This window comes from Strigops habroptila, chromosome 2 (assembly GCF_004027225.2).
Source record: "Strigops habroptila isolate Jane chromosome 2, bStrHab1.2.pri, whole genome shotgun sequence".
In the NCBI taxonomy this organism is placed as follows: Eukaryota; Metazoa; Chordata; class Aves; order Psittaciformes; family Psittacidae; genus Strigops; species Strigops habroptila.
The window spans coordinates 3,515,462-3,530,415 of NC_044278.2; positions in this window are offsets into that span (position 1 = coordinate 3,515,462).

Genomic DNA, 14,954 nt, shown 5'->3' on the forward strand with positions numbered 1-14,954 from the left:
CAAATCACAGTGTAAGCCCTGCTTCAAAGGTCTGCCTTTGATTTGGGGCAATCATTCAGAGATGTCTCTGTGCAGCAGCTGTGATAACACATACATTTAGGGATGGAAGGAAACTTCCATTCTAACACTTTAAGTTCATGCTGGGTTTTGGGTGTTTGGGTTTTTTTTGAAGGGAAAATTACGTTGAACTAAATTGAAAATGTTAATGACTTCTATTTCTCAAACTTTTAGTTCTCCCCCCACCATTTGCTGCTTAGTTTTGTGAGGAAAAACTGTTTCATAAAAACACATCCTACCTTTTTGTCCTTTATCATCTACCCAGCTCTGGCTGCAACTCACTCTGTGGGAGCAGGTAGGATGTGTTACGACCCAGTGGTTCAGCACTGGCAGGGGAATGAAAGTGCAATGCTTTCCCTCCCTCCTTGCCAATAATTGCAGGGCCTGGAGATGAAAGCGATGTTGCGTGCAGCATTGGGCTCTTGGCACTGAGGCAATCAGGATGCCACATTGCTGCTGTGATCTTGCAATTCCCTACCATGGTGGTGGGTGAGGCACTGGAACAGGGTGGTGAGACACTGGCACAGGTTGCCCAAGGAAGCTGTGGCTGCCCCATCCCTGGCAGTGTTCAAGGTCAGGTTGGACACAGGGGCTTGGAGCAACCTGCTCTAGCTGAAGGTGTCCCTGCCCATGGCAGGGGGTTGGAACTCTATGATCTTAAGATTCTTTCCAACCCAAACCATTCTATCATTATGATTTCCAGAGCCTGCCATCCCTCAGTCTCACTGGGCTGAGCTGGGATGCCCTCAGAAGCCCAAAGTGGTCAGGGCATCGTGGAGGGACTCATGCTGTCTTTGGTAGGGCTGCCCCACGGGTTCCTCTGAAGGTGAGCATGGGTATCGCACGCTGTGCCCTGAGCTGGAGAGGTGCAACTGAGTGGAAAGGAGACAGGCTTTGTTTATACACAGATACCTGTGCAGCCAGCAGCATTAGTGAAAGAAAACAGAAAAGGACATGACAGTTACACTGAGTTTTCATTAAATATTAAATGGAGTGAAGTTTTCCAGAGTGTGCCTGGGCTGTTTTCAATTGTCTGTCTGGTGGCGAGAGAGAGAAGCCAAGTGAGTGAACCCTGGGTCTGGAGGTGCAGGGCTTCCAGCTCAGGAGCAGTGAGGACAGACATTGTCGTGCGCTGGGCTGCCTGCAGAGCTCCTCTTGCTTCACCCAGAGCAGCAAAAGCATCTCCTTCAGCTGTCCCACCACTGATACAGCCCAAAAAGAAGAGCTAACTCTCACAAGCATCTCCACTGAGAGACCATGGGAGGGAGACAACTGAGGTCCTAGGGCCAGAGCATCGCTGGCCCAGGCTGGAGCAGTGACTGCGAGCAGCAGACACCTCCCTGGTTTCTAGCTGGGGAATGAACTGCTCATGTACCCCTTTCTGCCAGGTATAACACAAAGGAAATTTCCAGGTATAACACAAAGGAAATAGGGAATACTAAACAACTGCTGCAGTCCCTTTTGCGTGCTTCCTTTCCTCTGCTTTTCCCCTGCCACAGGAGCTGTGCAGCCGTGACCCAGCCTGCGCACAGCCCTCTCAACCCTCCCCATTCCCACCACTTCCCCCACATAGCCTTGCCTCTCCTTGTGCAGGAGCTTAGTGGGGCCACAACAGGAATTCTCCTAACTTGGATTGGGTTAATAAGTTAAAATGCAGAGCATTAATCCCTGCTGCTAAATCAGAATGTAATTCAGCTTATAACCACAGCCCAATCCATGTGAATTACAATCACTTTAAATACAGCCAGGGCTAGCTGGGATTTAACATCCTCCCAAGAGATCCTGAGTATGGAAACTGGGACACAGCACTGCTCCCAATGAACCTGCCATCAGAGGGAGCTGAGGCAGAGGGGCAGATGGATTTTGTTACCTCCTCCCTGGAGAGGAGGACCCTTGGGTGCAATCCTTGGTCAGGGCATGTGGCAGGAAGATGTGTATGAGACTTGGGCAAGAGCTTATCTCCAAGGAGGGGGACAGAGGCTGCTGGCAACCGAAAGCACTTTTATCTTTAATTTAGGATGTTTATCTCAAGAGATTCTTCAAGCTTTAAAACAAACGTAAGGAGATCTTCGCTTGCCTGACAGCATCTGGCCTCTGAAAGCAGGCACAAACAGTCCTGGCAGCAGGGTTGGTAGCAAGTGTTCTGCCTCTTTCCTCCCAGCTTTAACCACTGTCAGATGAACCTTGCTGTCCCTCTGCCTTCTCCAAGAAACCACTAGAGAAAATGGGTCTTCCCACAGCTTGAATCAACAATGGGCACTTGGCAAGTCATCACATAAGTGCCTAGGATGATGCTTTCACTCTTAGCATTATTTGGTTCTGGCTTTCACAGCTTCAATGTTCAGTCCTGATGGGGAAAGAACAATTGTTCATTGTCTCCTTGCACTAGCCTGGCCTGGGAAAGCAGAGATTTAGGAGCCTGCATGTGAGCAGATGAGTTCTGCTGCTGCCACTGACCCACAAGCCTTCCCAGGGAGCCACAAACAGTTTCTGGGAGCATGCAAATTCAAAGGTTCTGCAGAAATTGAGGGATGCTCTTCCAAACATTGAACTGGAAAGTCCCTGTTGGAACAAGGCATTACTCTTGCAGGCTGCCAGGCACAGATGCAGAGTTCAAGGAGTCCAAGTTACTACACTGCTGAGGAGAGGTTAGAAAATAAGCTCTTTTTCCCACACTGGTGCCTATGTTTGGACCTTTTTAGGAAGATTCTGATGGTTTTTTCCATGTCACTCTTTTTTGTGGATTTTTTTATATTTCCTCTCTTTCTGGTGGCAAAAGGCTAGTGCTGTTGCACTACTACCTAGCCAAAGTGAGAAGTCACAGTAATTTCTCAGAGCCTGTCGTGTAAAGTGCCTGGTGTACTGGACTGGAGAGCTTGTGAGTGATCTGTGGTGTGATGAGGGAATGGAAATGATGTGAGTTCTTGGGTGCTTTCCCAAACCCCAGCTAGCCAGTTTTCTGTTTAAATATGGTTTACTTAGCAGCACTGGTAGAGCACAGAGAAGAGCAGAGGGCTTTCAGCCTCTGGCAGAGCATAACCAGAGTATTGCTGGCTGGGACAGATCAGCAGTGGTATAGCAAAGAGGTTCATCTGTGTGTCCCCCAGGCCTATCATTAAAAGCTCTTGAAGCCTTTTTTGCATGCCATAAAGGAGGGCCACCTACCAGGGGTGATCTGGGCATGGCAGAAAAAGCCACAGAAGTGCTGAGATACCAGGATGGGTGTATGGACACCTGAGAGAGGCATCATAGAGATCTGGATGATTGAGCAGAGATGCACCTTCGTTCACCTGACCTGCCCAAACAAACAGTTGTGGGAGAGGGTCTGTGGCATTGGGGTGGCTGGAGCAGAGTGCAAACCAAGGCAGATGTGAGGGCTACAGTGTGCACTCTCTGGAAAGCATTGTCTCCCAGCAGGAGTTGTCTGCAGCCACTCACCTGAATGTGCCTTAGCACAGACCCATCCCATATAGAGAAACGTGGATCTAGGGTCAGCTTCCTCTAACGCACTGAGATTTTTGGGGTCTTAGGCTAGCAATGCTTGCTAGTGCCGCCCAAGACTGCTCCTGCCCCAGCAGTGCTGGGACCCTGGGCTAGAAGAGGGTGAACTTCCCAGATAAACTGTGTTTATGGCTCCCATCTACACTGCCCTTGGCTCATTACAGAAATACATGATCAGCTGATGAATGTCCTGCCAGGCAGCTGGGCTGGCTTGGCCCCACAACTGTTGTTGTGACATCCTCCCCGTGTCCACTGAGCTGTCCATGTGCACCACGGCCGCTGCCCCTTTCAGCCACATGCTGGGCGTTAACCAAACTCAGAGGTAAGGACTCGTTTTGTTATTGTTTCGCTAAAGTCATACAATAGTTTGAATTTTTGCAGAGCTTTATAATCACATTGTTAGTTTCCCCAGAGCTTTTAGAGAGTGCTGTGAGCAATGCTTCTCCCTTCTTCAGCTGGTCTAACTGCAAAAAGGAGACAGATGCTCATCCGAGCAGTGCCAGGATGGTGCTGCCTTCCTATCCGAGGCAGGGGATCACTTGCTGCTGGGGCTGCCCATCCGTGCACACTGAATGTCTGAAAGGAAGTTCTCACCTCTCTATGGATGAACCACCAAATGTGCTTTGAAATGAGGGTGGTCCCAGGACCTTGTGCTGCATGAAGAGGCCAGGCTGACCCTGAAACTGGATACGTTTCTTGGCTTTGGCCTATGGTGTTCCGTTTTTTACACTGGTCCCATCAGCAGGGACGTGTCTGCAGCAGGTCAGGAGGTGTGACAAAGTCCCATATGGCAGGCTCATCCATTCAGCCATCTATCATCACTGCTCTGTGTGACGGCTCAGGGCAGAGGGATGTGATCCCTGTGCTGGTACCAGGGCAGGCACTGGGTACCGGTACCTGGACCCATCCCAGCATGTGATGTCCCTGCAGCCGTGCCAGGAAGCGTTAGGTGTTTCCACCTTCCAGGCCAGGATGAGAGTGAATGCTCACTCCTCCCAGGGGATGTTGGTATCTTACCTCGATCAAAACATTTGCTTTCAATGGGCATGCTGCCCTGGCTGGAGGTTCACGCTTCCTGGGGAACTCCACGCTACAGGCCCCGGCAATTATTTCTTCATAAGACTGCTGCTTCTATGCATGGCCAAAGATGCTGGAGAACAGTTTACAGTGGCCAAAGGGCAAGTTTGGGGTTGGTTTGGGTTTTTTATAGGCTGTTTTGCTAGGTTGCTCACTTTAAAGTCTCTTCTTACTGAGTTTCCTCTCTGGGTGGAAGTTAAAGGGCATCTTTTTCCACCACAAGTCTGCCCAGCCCCACCGGCAGCAGAACTTACAGGCTGGCAGTGTTCAGGCTATCCTTAGAGAGGGCATGGTGCAGCATCCCCATCGTACAGCGTGAAATTATCCCTTATCCCACATGCTGCCGTACACAAGCGGGTAATGACAAAATAAGACTTCCAAGTGACTCTGATAGGGAATTACAACATCTGCTCCATCCTTTGCGCAGGCTGCAGTACTAGGAGGACTAAGCAATTTTATATGAGAATCTGGCCTCAGCTGCAGAGATGTAAAGTCCACGACAAAGGCTCCAGGGAGATCTTCCTGAAAGAGGAGGAGGTTGGAGATAGCAGGACCACTGTGTGCTCATCCCCTCTCCCTATAGTGGAGTGACTGGAGCAGAGGGTAATGCCAGGACAACCTGAACTCCTGCTCTTGCCTTTCCCAAAGATGACTTCAGGAGCAGAGCTCTCTTATCAGCAGCCATACTGGTCCCTGCTGATGCTGAGACATGGGTAGGTTCAAGACTGGCCAGGTTCTCCTCTATTCTGGAGGTACCACTCAGCTCAGTCACAGCTGCCGTTTGAGAACAACAAATAACTAAAATGCTTTGTCAGCGTGGAAGCCCATTGTGCCAGCAGAGGCTGTGTTTGAAATACAGAAGCAGTGCAGTTTTTGCTGAGGAACTCCCCTAGAGACAAGCAACTCCTGCATTATTAACAACAGTGCTAATGAATCCCTGTTAATGAGACACGCTCGCTCAGCCAGCCAGCAAAGTGGCTCTGGCCATGCTTCTCTCAGCCTCGCACTGCAGCATGTGCCTTTGAGAGCAAGAGATGACTGCTCTGGGGAGCAATTGGCGATGCTGTGCTGTAAGATTTGGCTACTTTCCCTAAAATTTGCTCATGTCCTGCCAGACTTGAGCTAGGTAGACATGGAAATCCAGCACTGGCTCTCTGGTGGCTGTAAAAAGTGAAATAAAAGGCTGCCTTCCCAATGTTATGGGCTTGTGACTAAGGAATAAGATCTGTTTCTTGGCATGTACTCTCCGCTCTGCTCCAGAGAGCAATGTAGGCCATGTCCTCTACTCTAACTCTTAAATGGCTTAACCAGGGGAGCTCTGTCTTCTATGGCTCAACAGATTTTGCTGTTAGGAAAATCTTTATCTTTTTCTTTTCCTTAACTTAGCTTCATCTTGCTCCATTTATCAATTCTCCCTTTGGTTTCTGGATGCAATTACTTCCCCACTGTGGTCATTATACCTCCTAGGATACTTGTAGAATAGGATCTTATACACCCTTAGCAGACATTTGGCCAAGAAAGACATCTTAAACTCTTTCAGTATTTTCCTAAGCCAAAGCTCTGAGCTTTCCTAGCAGTATAATACTTTTCTGACAGTATAGCATGTTGGATGGTATTTAGCAGTCATCCTCCAGTGCATTGTATAATGCCTTCATACTCTGGCACACCATCACCCGTTGTGCTAACACATCGCAAGCAGTGTCCTTCCCCCAGTAGTGCTGCAAAGCTACTTTGCTCTGCTCTACAGACCCTGATGCTTTCCAGATGTCACAGATGATGTCAAACTCCTGATGACATTGCCTTACGCAGAATGAATCTGATAACCTAGTGTGTTGTGCTACACCTTTCTGTCTGTTGATGGGTTTCTCTAATGTGAATAATGTTGACCTCCAATACTTATCTGTGAAAGCAGAGGGCAAAGCAAACACTGCAGGTACTAAGAGGGCTGGTGAAGATTGCACAGGAGCAATTGTAGCAGCTTGGGTTTTTTCACCTTTTTCTTTTGAATTAGAACTTCATGAAAATCTTGTGAGCAGCCTGTGGAGCTAAGGGCAATGTGGAGCCTCTTGGAGATGGGGCAATGAAATGAGAGGGCACCAAAGCTCCGGGCAAGGATCTTGCTCTCCCAGAATGATTGATAAAGTGAAACGATTGAAGGTACCTCTCTTATGCTTTCAGTTTTTAGGGATGTGACAAGAAGGGATGCTAAGGTAGCCTTTAGGTCCTGATTTTGGTAGCAGAGTTTTTCAAGTGTCCCTCCGAGCTCACAAAAAAGACTAAGAAGCCCTGACAAGACACTTAGAGATGCCTGCAGTGCTGGGGATCAACCCCAGAGGTGCTTAGGACTGAAAGAGTGGGAGGTGAGAGAGTTTGGCACCAAGGAAGATACAGCTGAACCTTCGGAAAGGATAGCACAAAAAGAGATACACTCAACGGGCTCTCTGCCGCCTTAGAAGAAAAGTCTCATCTGCATGCGAAGCGGTGCAGCCTCAGGTAAAACGTTACTAGTGTAGGAGTTGAATAGATCAGAAGTGTAGAAACTTCATGCAGAAACAGCATTGCTAATGCTCAGACTGCAAGAACAGCGCTGCACAGACCCTCCTGTGCTTGCACACACTGCACTCAGTGTCTCCCAGGCGGTGGTGAGGGATCCTCAGAGCAGACCTGGGCCAGGCAGGGGCAATCTCCTCACAGCACAGCGAGAATGGAGCCTGAAAAGGAGCCAGGAAGTCCCTGAGCGTAGGATGGGGAGATGCGGGGAAGCATTTCCCCCTGAGCAGGGGCCCAGCTTTCCTCCTTGCTTGCAGACATTGTACCTGTAATGATACTTCACGCTACAGATTGAGAGCCCTCTGCAGAACGGAAATATCTCTCTAATTGGTGGCAGCAGGTTATGCTATCTAAATTTTGCAAGCCTACTGATTGTGCATTAATCATCCTAAAAAAGGAATAGGTTAAAGTAAGATGAAGCTCACCACTCATTCCTGTAGTGCCCCACCAGTACTCTGGCTCTCTAATTACCATCCCCCTTGTGCTCTGGTCATCCTGCCAGCTTTTTGCCAGTGCGGCAAAGCATCTGGAAAAGCCCTGCTAAATTCCCCTTTAAAGCACTGTTTCACCAGAGGGAGTGTGAACACAGGGCCATGGTCAGGAGAGCTGGGATCTGCTCCCAACTCAGCTGCTGGCCACCTGAGTAACCCAGGATATGGCCTTCACCTCTGTAATTTCAATATTGCCTTATGCATCTTATGCAGTGGGGCTGCTGCCTGCCAAGGCATCATCCCTCCATCATCCTCCCCTTCTTTTGTCCCTATTTCCCAGGCTTTGCTCCATGATGGTCCCCCCCATTGGGCCAGGTCATGTTGTGGGCAAGCAACCTTGGTCCCCAGCACATCATCTGCAGGGGATGCTGTGAGGAGGTTTTGGTGCCAGTGGTGCCGGGCGAGCTCCAGTTGTGCCTGGCTGGCAAGGACTGCAAGCCAGCCGAAGCAAACCTTGAAGTGACAGTGCAGAGCCCCTGTTTGCAATTATCATTGCTGTTTCGGAAAGGAGTATCTGTGGTGCAGAGGTAACCCATGGCAACCATCTGCTGAACTGCGTTCCCGCTGCGGGGGCTGCTTGCCCAAGGGGAATGTGGGTGAGGTGGGGGCAATGCAGGGGGAACCTCGCAAGCGTTGGGAAGGCATCATCTCCTCCACCCGGATCCCCCTTCTGGCCCCATCTGCAGGCAGCGTCCGTGGGCCCCTCTGCATCCCACACAGCTGGATAATTTATGGGCAGCAGCAGCAGCTCACCGTCGCTTTGTTTGCAATTTGCCTCTAAATATAGCTGTGTTTTAAAGGAGGGAGGCGAGCTCCTGCCCGCCCGTCTGCCTGTGGCTCCACTTGCTAATTGAGGGCTGTCTCCTCGCCGAGGACAGGCTGTGTCAGTGTGGTGGTGCCCACACGGCACCTTCTCCATCCCGTGCCCCCCATGTGCCCTGCCTAGTGGCGATGAGACCCAAGCCTCTTCGGGTGGTGGTTAAACACCAGCCCAGGCTGGCGACAGTGTCCTGCCCAGCAGAGGCTGGCAGAGCGCTGAGCCCAATGTCTTCCCAGGGAATCAACTTTCCTGGGAGGATCTCCCCTTTTTTTCTCTTTAGCAAAAAAGCACTAATTGCATTAGTCCTTACAGAGGTACAGCACTGAGATTGGTGTGGAAGGTTGCCTGTGGACATCACTTCAGCTAGTTAACATGCTAAAAACCCAAATGCTCTCATTTACCTCCCTGTGGAGATGCCTTGGGACAGGGCAGCCATGAGGCCAGGTAAGAAAGCCCAGCCTGGCACTCCTCATCTGCACTCATGCAGGGCTCACCTTTATGGGTTACAAGTTACCCCAGCCCTTGTGTTAGAGTTGTTGGTGTTGCAAGCTGTAATTCTGACCAGGACTAACACATCAAAGATTGAACCCAACTCTGAGGCTGATGGGAAAAGAAAGGTGATGAAGTGCTGACGGGGCATTATAAGAAGTAGCGAGCAGAAATAAGAACCTACTTATGTTTTAAACATAACATTAATTAATAAAGAAAAGGGTACACTGTAGATACTAAAAGCCCTCAGATACTGAGGAGAAAAAAAATCTTTCTCTCATAATTTAGAAGCTGCTAGAACACGGTTACCTAGACCTGGATAACAGCAGCTGTGTGTCACATCAGGGGAGAAGACACCTCCTGCGGTGTCACGCAGACCAGCTCTGCCCCACAGAAGAAGAGCTTTCAAAAACAGTGTTAGGATAAAAGGAAAAGGTAATTTTTCAGACCGCACCACTCCATCACATCAACATTAATTCATGTTGGTCCGTTACTTTGGATGTAACTGAATGCAGTGAAAAATGACTCCAGCCCAATGTGGCAATACACTTCAGCAAACCTATCTAATAGGTTTATTATAGTTTATTGTGCAAGCGTTAGCCCAGAGTAGATTAGAGCAACTGCCAAAATGCTAAATGGCCTCAGGAATGATGGTGTTTGGGGAAGAATTATTGTGGCAGGATGGGTAACTTGGTGTCTAGGGCTCCGTGCTACCTCTATGCCTGTCAGAAGAAATAATGGCCAAATTGCCTTCTGAGCCTCATGGCCCATTGGACTAACATATGGGGACCAGCCTGTCCAGCACATGCAGTACCTTCGGCTCCCCCAGCCTGGAGCATCCTTTACAGTTGCTTTTTATGAGCAAGTTATTCTCAGCATCAGGAGGCATGCTCCTGCCTCTTCTGCTACATGCTGAGGGAAATTCCATTCTCCAGGTATAGCAATAAATGTTATCAGGCCCCAACACTTATGGGAAGATGTAAAACTTGTGTCCCAGCTCTTGGGAATGCCACAGTTAGTTCTGGCTGAGAGAGACTTGGAAAACACTTTACTCTTCCTGAATAAAAGATCTGCTTTAAAGAGAGACCACATTTTATTACCAGACAGTTAATTGCAAGGTTAGCTTACTATACCAAAAGAAAAGTTAAACATCTGATTACTATCTCTGGAAACAAGGTTAGGGAGAGAGAAAACAGCAGAAGGCTCCACCAACATCTGCCTGCAACCTTAACTCCATCCTGCCCGCCAGATCTGAATTTCTTTCATTCATTGCCCAAACTGAGGGTTTATTCTAGCAATGCTCCTCTCCCTGGTGGAGGGAAGTTTCAAGAAGTCACCCCTCCTTTCCTTACAGTCCATTATTTATGTTTCTATCTTTTCAGGAGAGTCACAGAGTGAAAATAGAGTGCTGAAGGGTATCCTGGAGATTTTACAGGGATTCATCATGTTTCAGCGCAAGTTCCTGGAATCCCCTTGTTTTATGCTAATTTAGGATCTCTCTTTATGGAGTGGCTTTGGTTCAGCCATCCGGCATTTATGAGACTGCTAATGGAGTACTTGCAAGTTTATTTGAAAACAGACAGCTCTGCTGAGAAAAGGGACTCTGCACCCTTGATTCTTCAGCTTCTGCTTCCATCTCTTCCCAAAGTCAGCCAGTTGAAGGGTACTCATAAACTTCCATTGCACCACTCTCCAAATTACTCAGTATATGAGTTCTGTATGCATCCTACAGCAGTTTCTCTTTTGGATCCTTTGCTCCTCAGCAGAATGACTTGCAACATGCTCTCTTAAGTGATTTCATAATAACCTGCAGAAAAATCCCCTACTTTTTTCCTGACTACAACCTCCTCGCCCCCATAATAAATGCGCTATTTCTGGCACCTACAGCCTGACTTACCCTATGGCACTCCCACATACTAATGATGCCTCTCACTCAGCCCTTGGCATAGGACCATCTTCCCCTGTTTTCAGGTTATAAGGAACAGAGGTTTCCTTCACATTGCATTGATGGGCCAGTTGTCAGATTCATCCTGGAGTGAGCTTTAAACTCACAGTTCCCTTCTGTGGCTGTCTCTCTTTCACGAAAGCTCTCTCTAGCGTCATCCCACCTTTCTCTCTCCCTTCAGGTCCCATCTTTCTCCTAGCCTTTTCACAACTCCCAGCCATGCCCCAAGTCCTCTCTAGCAGAGCATCCCAGCATTCAGCTTATGAAACCGAGCTGTTGTATCCTTCTCCATGACCCCCCCACCCGCCCAGCAGGAATGCAGCCCCGTTCTGCATCTCTCATTGCAAACACCACTGCCCTGCACTACAGCTCACATACGCCCCACGTTGCACCCATTGCAGATACAAGGGTGGCCCTTAGCAATGTGCAATGCCACCATGATGTCAAATAGGACCATGTAATCATAGAATAGTTAGGGTTGGAAAGGACCTTAAGATCATCTAGTTCCAACCCCCCTGCCATGGGCAGGGACAAAATGTTCACTTTCAATGGGAGACCAGTGTCTCTTAGTCCAGAGGATGGAGACAAAGTTGGCACAACAATGTTGGACATATCACCAACCTATGCATTTGGGAAATTCCTCCCTGACTCCCTCAGTAGCAGGGATACAGTGTGCATATGCTACCCAGGAGGATATCTCTCTGCCTTGACAAGTTTCCACTTGAAATACACCAAGATCAGACACAGACGTACACTAGAAGAAATGCAGAGGATGGTAGCAGCGTACACATAGCCCTATGATAATCCCAGATAACAAATCGGCAGGACAAACTCCAATGAGGTGTGCTCAATGGTGTTTCTAAGAAGTGCTGCTTCTGCTGATTGCAGAACTGGGGGTGACAGCAAGGGGTGTACCTGAAATAGACATTTCTGCTTGGTGTGCCAGGCCTTGCTGAGTTACTCCAGGGTAGTGAGGGAGAGGGAGGAAGGCCAGAAGATATCAAATGTGACCATATTTTTTCCATATATGAGCATAATTGTTCATGTTGCTCAAGTGTTGACAGCACAGGGCCTGATGAATTCTGGTGCAACTCCATGTCAACAATTAAACTAAAGATCTTCCAGCTTTGTCTCATTACCCCTCATATTAGCAGCTAAGGGTCTCCTTCCCCTCATCCCCATTTTGGTTTTCCCTCTGGGTAAGCAGAGGAATTGCCTTTTCTCCCTGTTTTAATTACAGGAGCTGCATGACCCTTCCTGGAGCAGCTGTCAGAGACCTTACAACGGGAACATCACCAGGCCAGCAGGCTCACAGAAAATATGTAAGTAGGTTACATGGGGGCGGGGGAGACCATTAAACACAGCAGGATCCACTTAACAGAGCACCTGTTAGAGGCACAGACAGTGGTAAGAGGATGAATCGGGCGGATAGAGCAATAACTGTGCGGCTTTACTCCTTCTAACAAACCCTGGTGAGGCTCAAAGAGGAACGCGCGAAACGGGGCAGTGAGGGAGGCTAAGAGAGAAGGAGCAGAGGGTGTTTTGATGCTCACTGAGGCTACTGCTGCTAATGACTGCTTACCAAAGGAATAAATCAGAGGTCAAACATGCTCCTGCAGTCATTGCTGTGGGCTGGCTGGCTGGAGGGCTCACACAGCTGATCTCTCTTCAGCTGCTGGTGGAAAGCCTGTGCTCTGATTGCCCTGACCCCATCACTTCTGTGTGCAGAGAGGTGCTGTGCCCAGCTACCTCCCACAGCCCCCAGAACGCTGGGGTGGAGGAACTCTGCCTGCACGTCTTGCTCTGCAGATACAGGGTGACAGTGGGTGCTGGGATGGATGCCCAGCCATCATCCTCCTTTCACCTCCTCCCTGGACCTGGTCCTCACATCCCCAACCGCACATTGGGCTCTGCGCTGTCTCAGCATTTCCACTGCTGTGGCCAAACCAACCCACTTCAGGCCTGCCTGTGCGCCATGCTCAGGGTCACCGCCTGCCCTGTTCCTTGCTGCAGCCACCGCAGGTGCCAGGGCTACGTACCCACCAGCCCTCCTGCCCCAAACCCCACCAACACCACCCCTCCAGGCAGAGGCTTGCCTGGCAGCTAAGCCAGCCTACTGCTGCCGCAACCCACATAGCTTTCATCTGACCTGCTCGGGGCGTTAATCTAGCAGATAAAGGCCCCCCAAAAAGCAAGTGAACATTTTCCTGGGGGTTTCTCATAGTGAAACAGGTCAGGGAAGAAGCCAAAGAGGTGCCTCTGCCAGGCAGGCTTAGGGGACCTGGACAGGGAACACGTAGTGGGGCTTGGGCTGTTTCATGTGCTTATACGAGAAACTGCAGCTGCTGCTGGTGACACAGGGGTGAGGACAGAGTTGGGTTTTATCCATGTTGTTGTACCTGCTTGGAAGAGAGTGTCCCTAAGGCAGGGGACAGCAGCAGTGAGGGAGGAGCAACACACTGGTTTTACATCTAGTCTCCTTTGTGAAGGCTTTCGGGGAGTTCAGGCAGATTTAATCTTTCTGTACAAAATATATTTAAATTCTAAGTTATTAAGGATGGTGTTTTGCAATTGCCCTAAATAGATTAACGACTGCCATCTCTTTTGGAGCAAGGTCCCTCTGGCCACCTGGAGAGCATCTCCAGCATTTGATTTGCTGGGTAATGTTTTCCTTTTCTTGACCAGGGGTAAAACTGCTCTTGGTTTTATTTCTGTATGAGGATTTTTTCATCAAATCTTGTATTTATGTAATCTGTCTGCTGACAGATATACCCAAATCAAACATCTAAATAGGATTAATGCAGGCAGCTTATTACTGGCTCTTGAAGAAGACCAGGAATTATGGTTATCAACCATAACAGTGAAGCTGGGGTGTCTGACCCCTACAACTTATCCTCGAAAAATACTATACAAATAGCTTCTGAACCAGTGAAAAGCCGTTTCATACTCACCGAATAATAGAGAAAAGCACAAGCTAAAATAGCAGATCTGAATATCAGAATGTATTTTGGGTTCTTTCTTAGTGACAGGAGGACGAACATACTCATAAGCGAAATAAGTGACGAGCCACATTTAACCCTCTCAGCACCCCACACATATGTTACCCCACCAGCACCCAAGCAAGACCAAACATAACTGTTTTAAGCTTTCCAAACATAAACAATTGTCTTACCACAGAAAATTCTACACTTTGTTCAGTTTTGGGTCCACCTCCCCTATTGCAAGAGAAATATTCAGTAATGTCTCCTGCCCCTGGATGGGATTTACCTGCAAAGCCCAGTGAAACCTGTGCAAAAGCTGCCTACATGGGTCCTGGTTTCCAAAGAGGCAGGTGAGGTGATGTGTCCAGGACTCTCCAGCTTATGGCTGGATGTGATGGTCCCAGGGAATGTAGTGCACAAGGGCATGGTAATGGATATACATTTTTCCATTCCAGATGGTTGATTCAAATTAATCCTATGGAGACAGTGACTGAAAGTACAGTTCTTACCTCCTGGTGGTTACCAGCAGCCTGTTTGAACAGTGCTGATGAGTCCCAGTGGGGTTCTTGATGGGCAGTGTCTCCGTCTTTTAAAATCATCCTTACAGACAGGTGATTAGTTCCCTTCTTGGCACTTTCACCTACGGAAATGAGAACTGAACGGGCTGGATGATCATTTTGCACAGTAATTTGTGCATGTAGTCCAAGATAGCTCATATTGCGGATCTATTCCTCTCTTTTAATTGGGGCAAATTCTATCTCTAGAAGCTCTTCTTCCAAGAGAGGATGAATTATCTAAGCCATCACCTGTCTAACACCGTTCAGCTGCTATTTATTTCTGACATGTTCCTGTCTGTAGAAGGCTTTCCAACTTTGCAGAGATATTGGGAGATTTCATTTATACAATACTGTGAGATTGTCTGATCAAAGGCATACAAGTGGAAATCATCACTGTTATTTTCAGACATGTCTTTAATCATAGATTCTCCCTATTCATTGCAATCATTGCAATTGTAAATCAGAAGTGGGTTCCCTCACCACCTG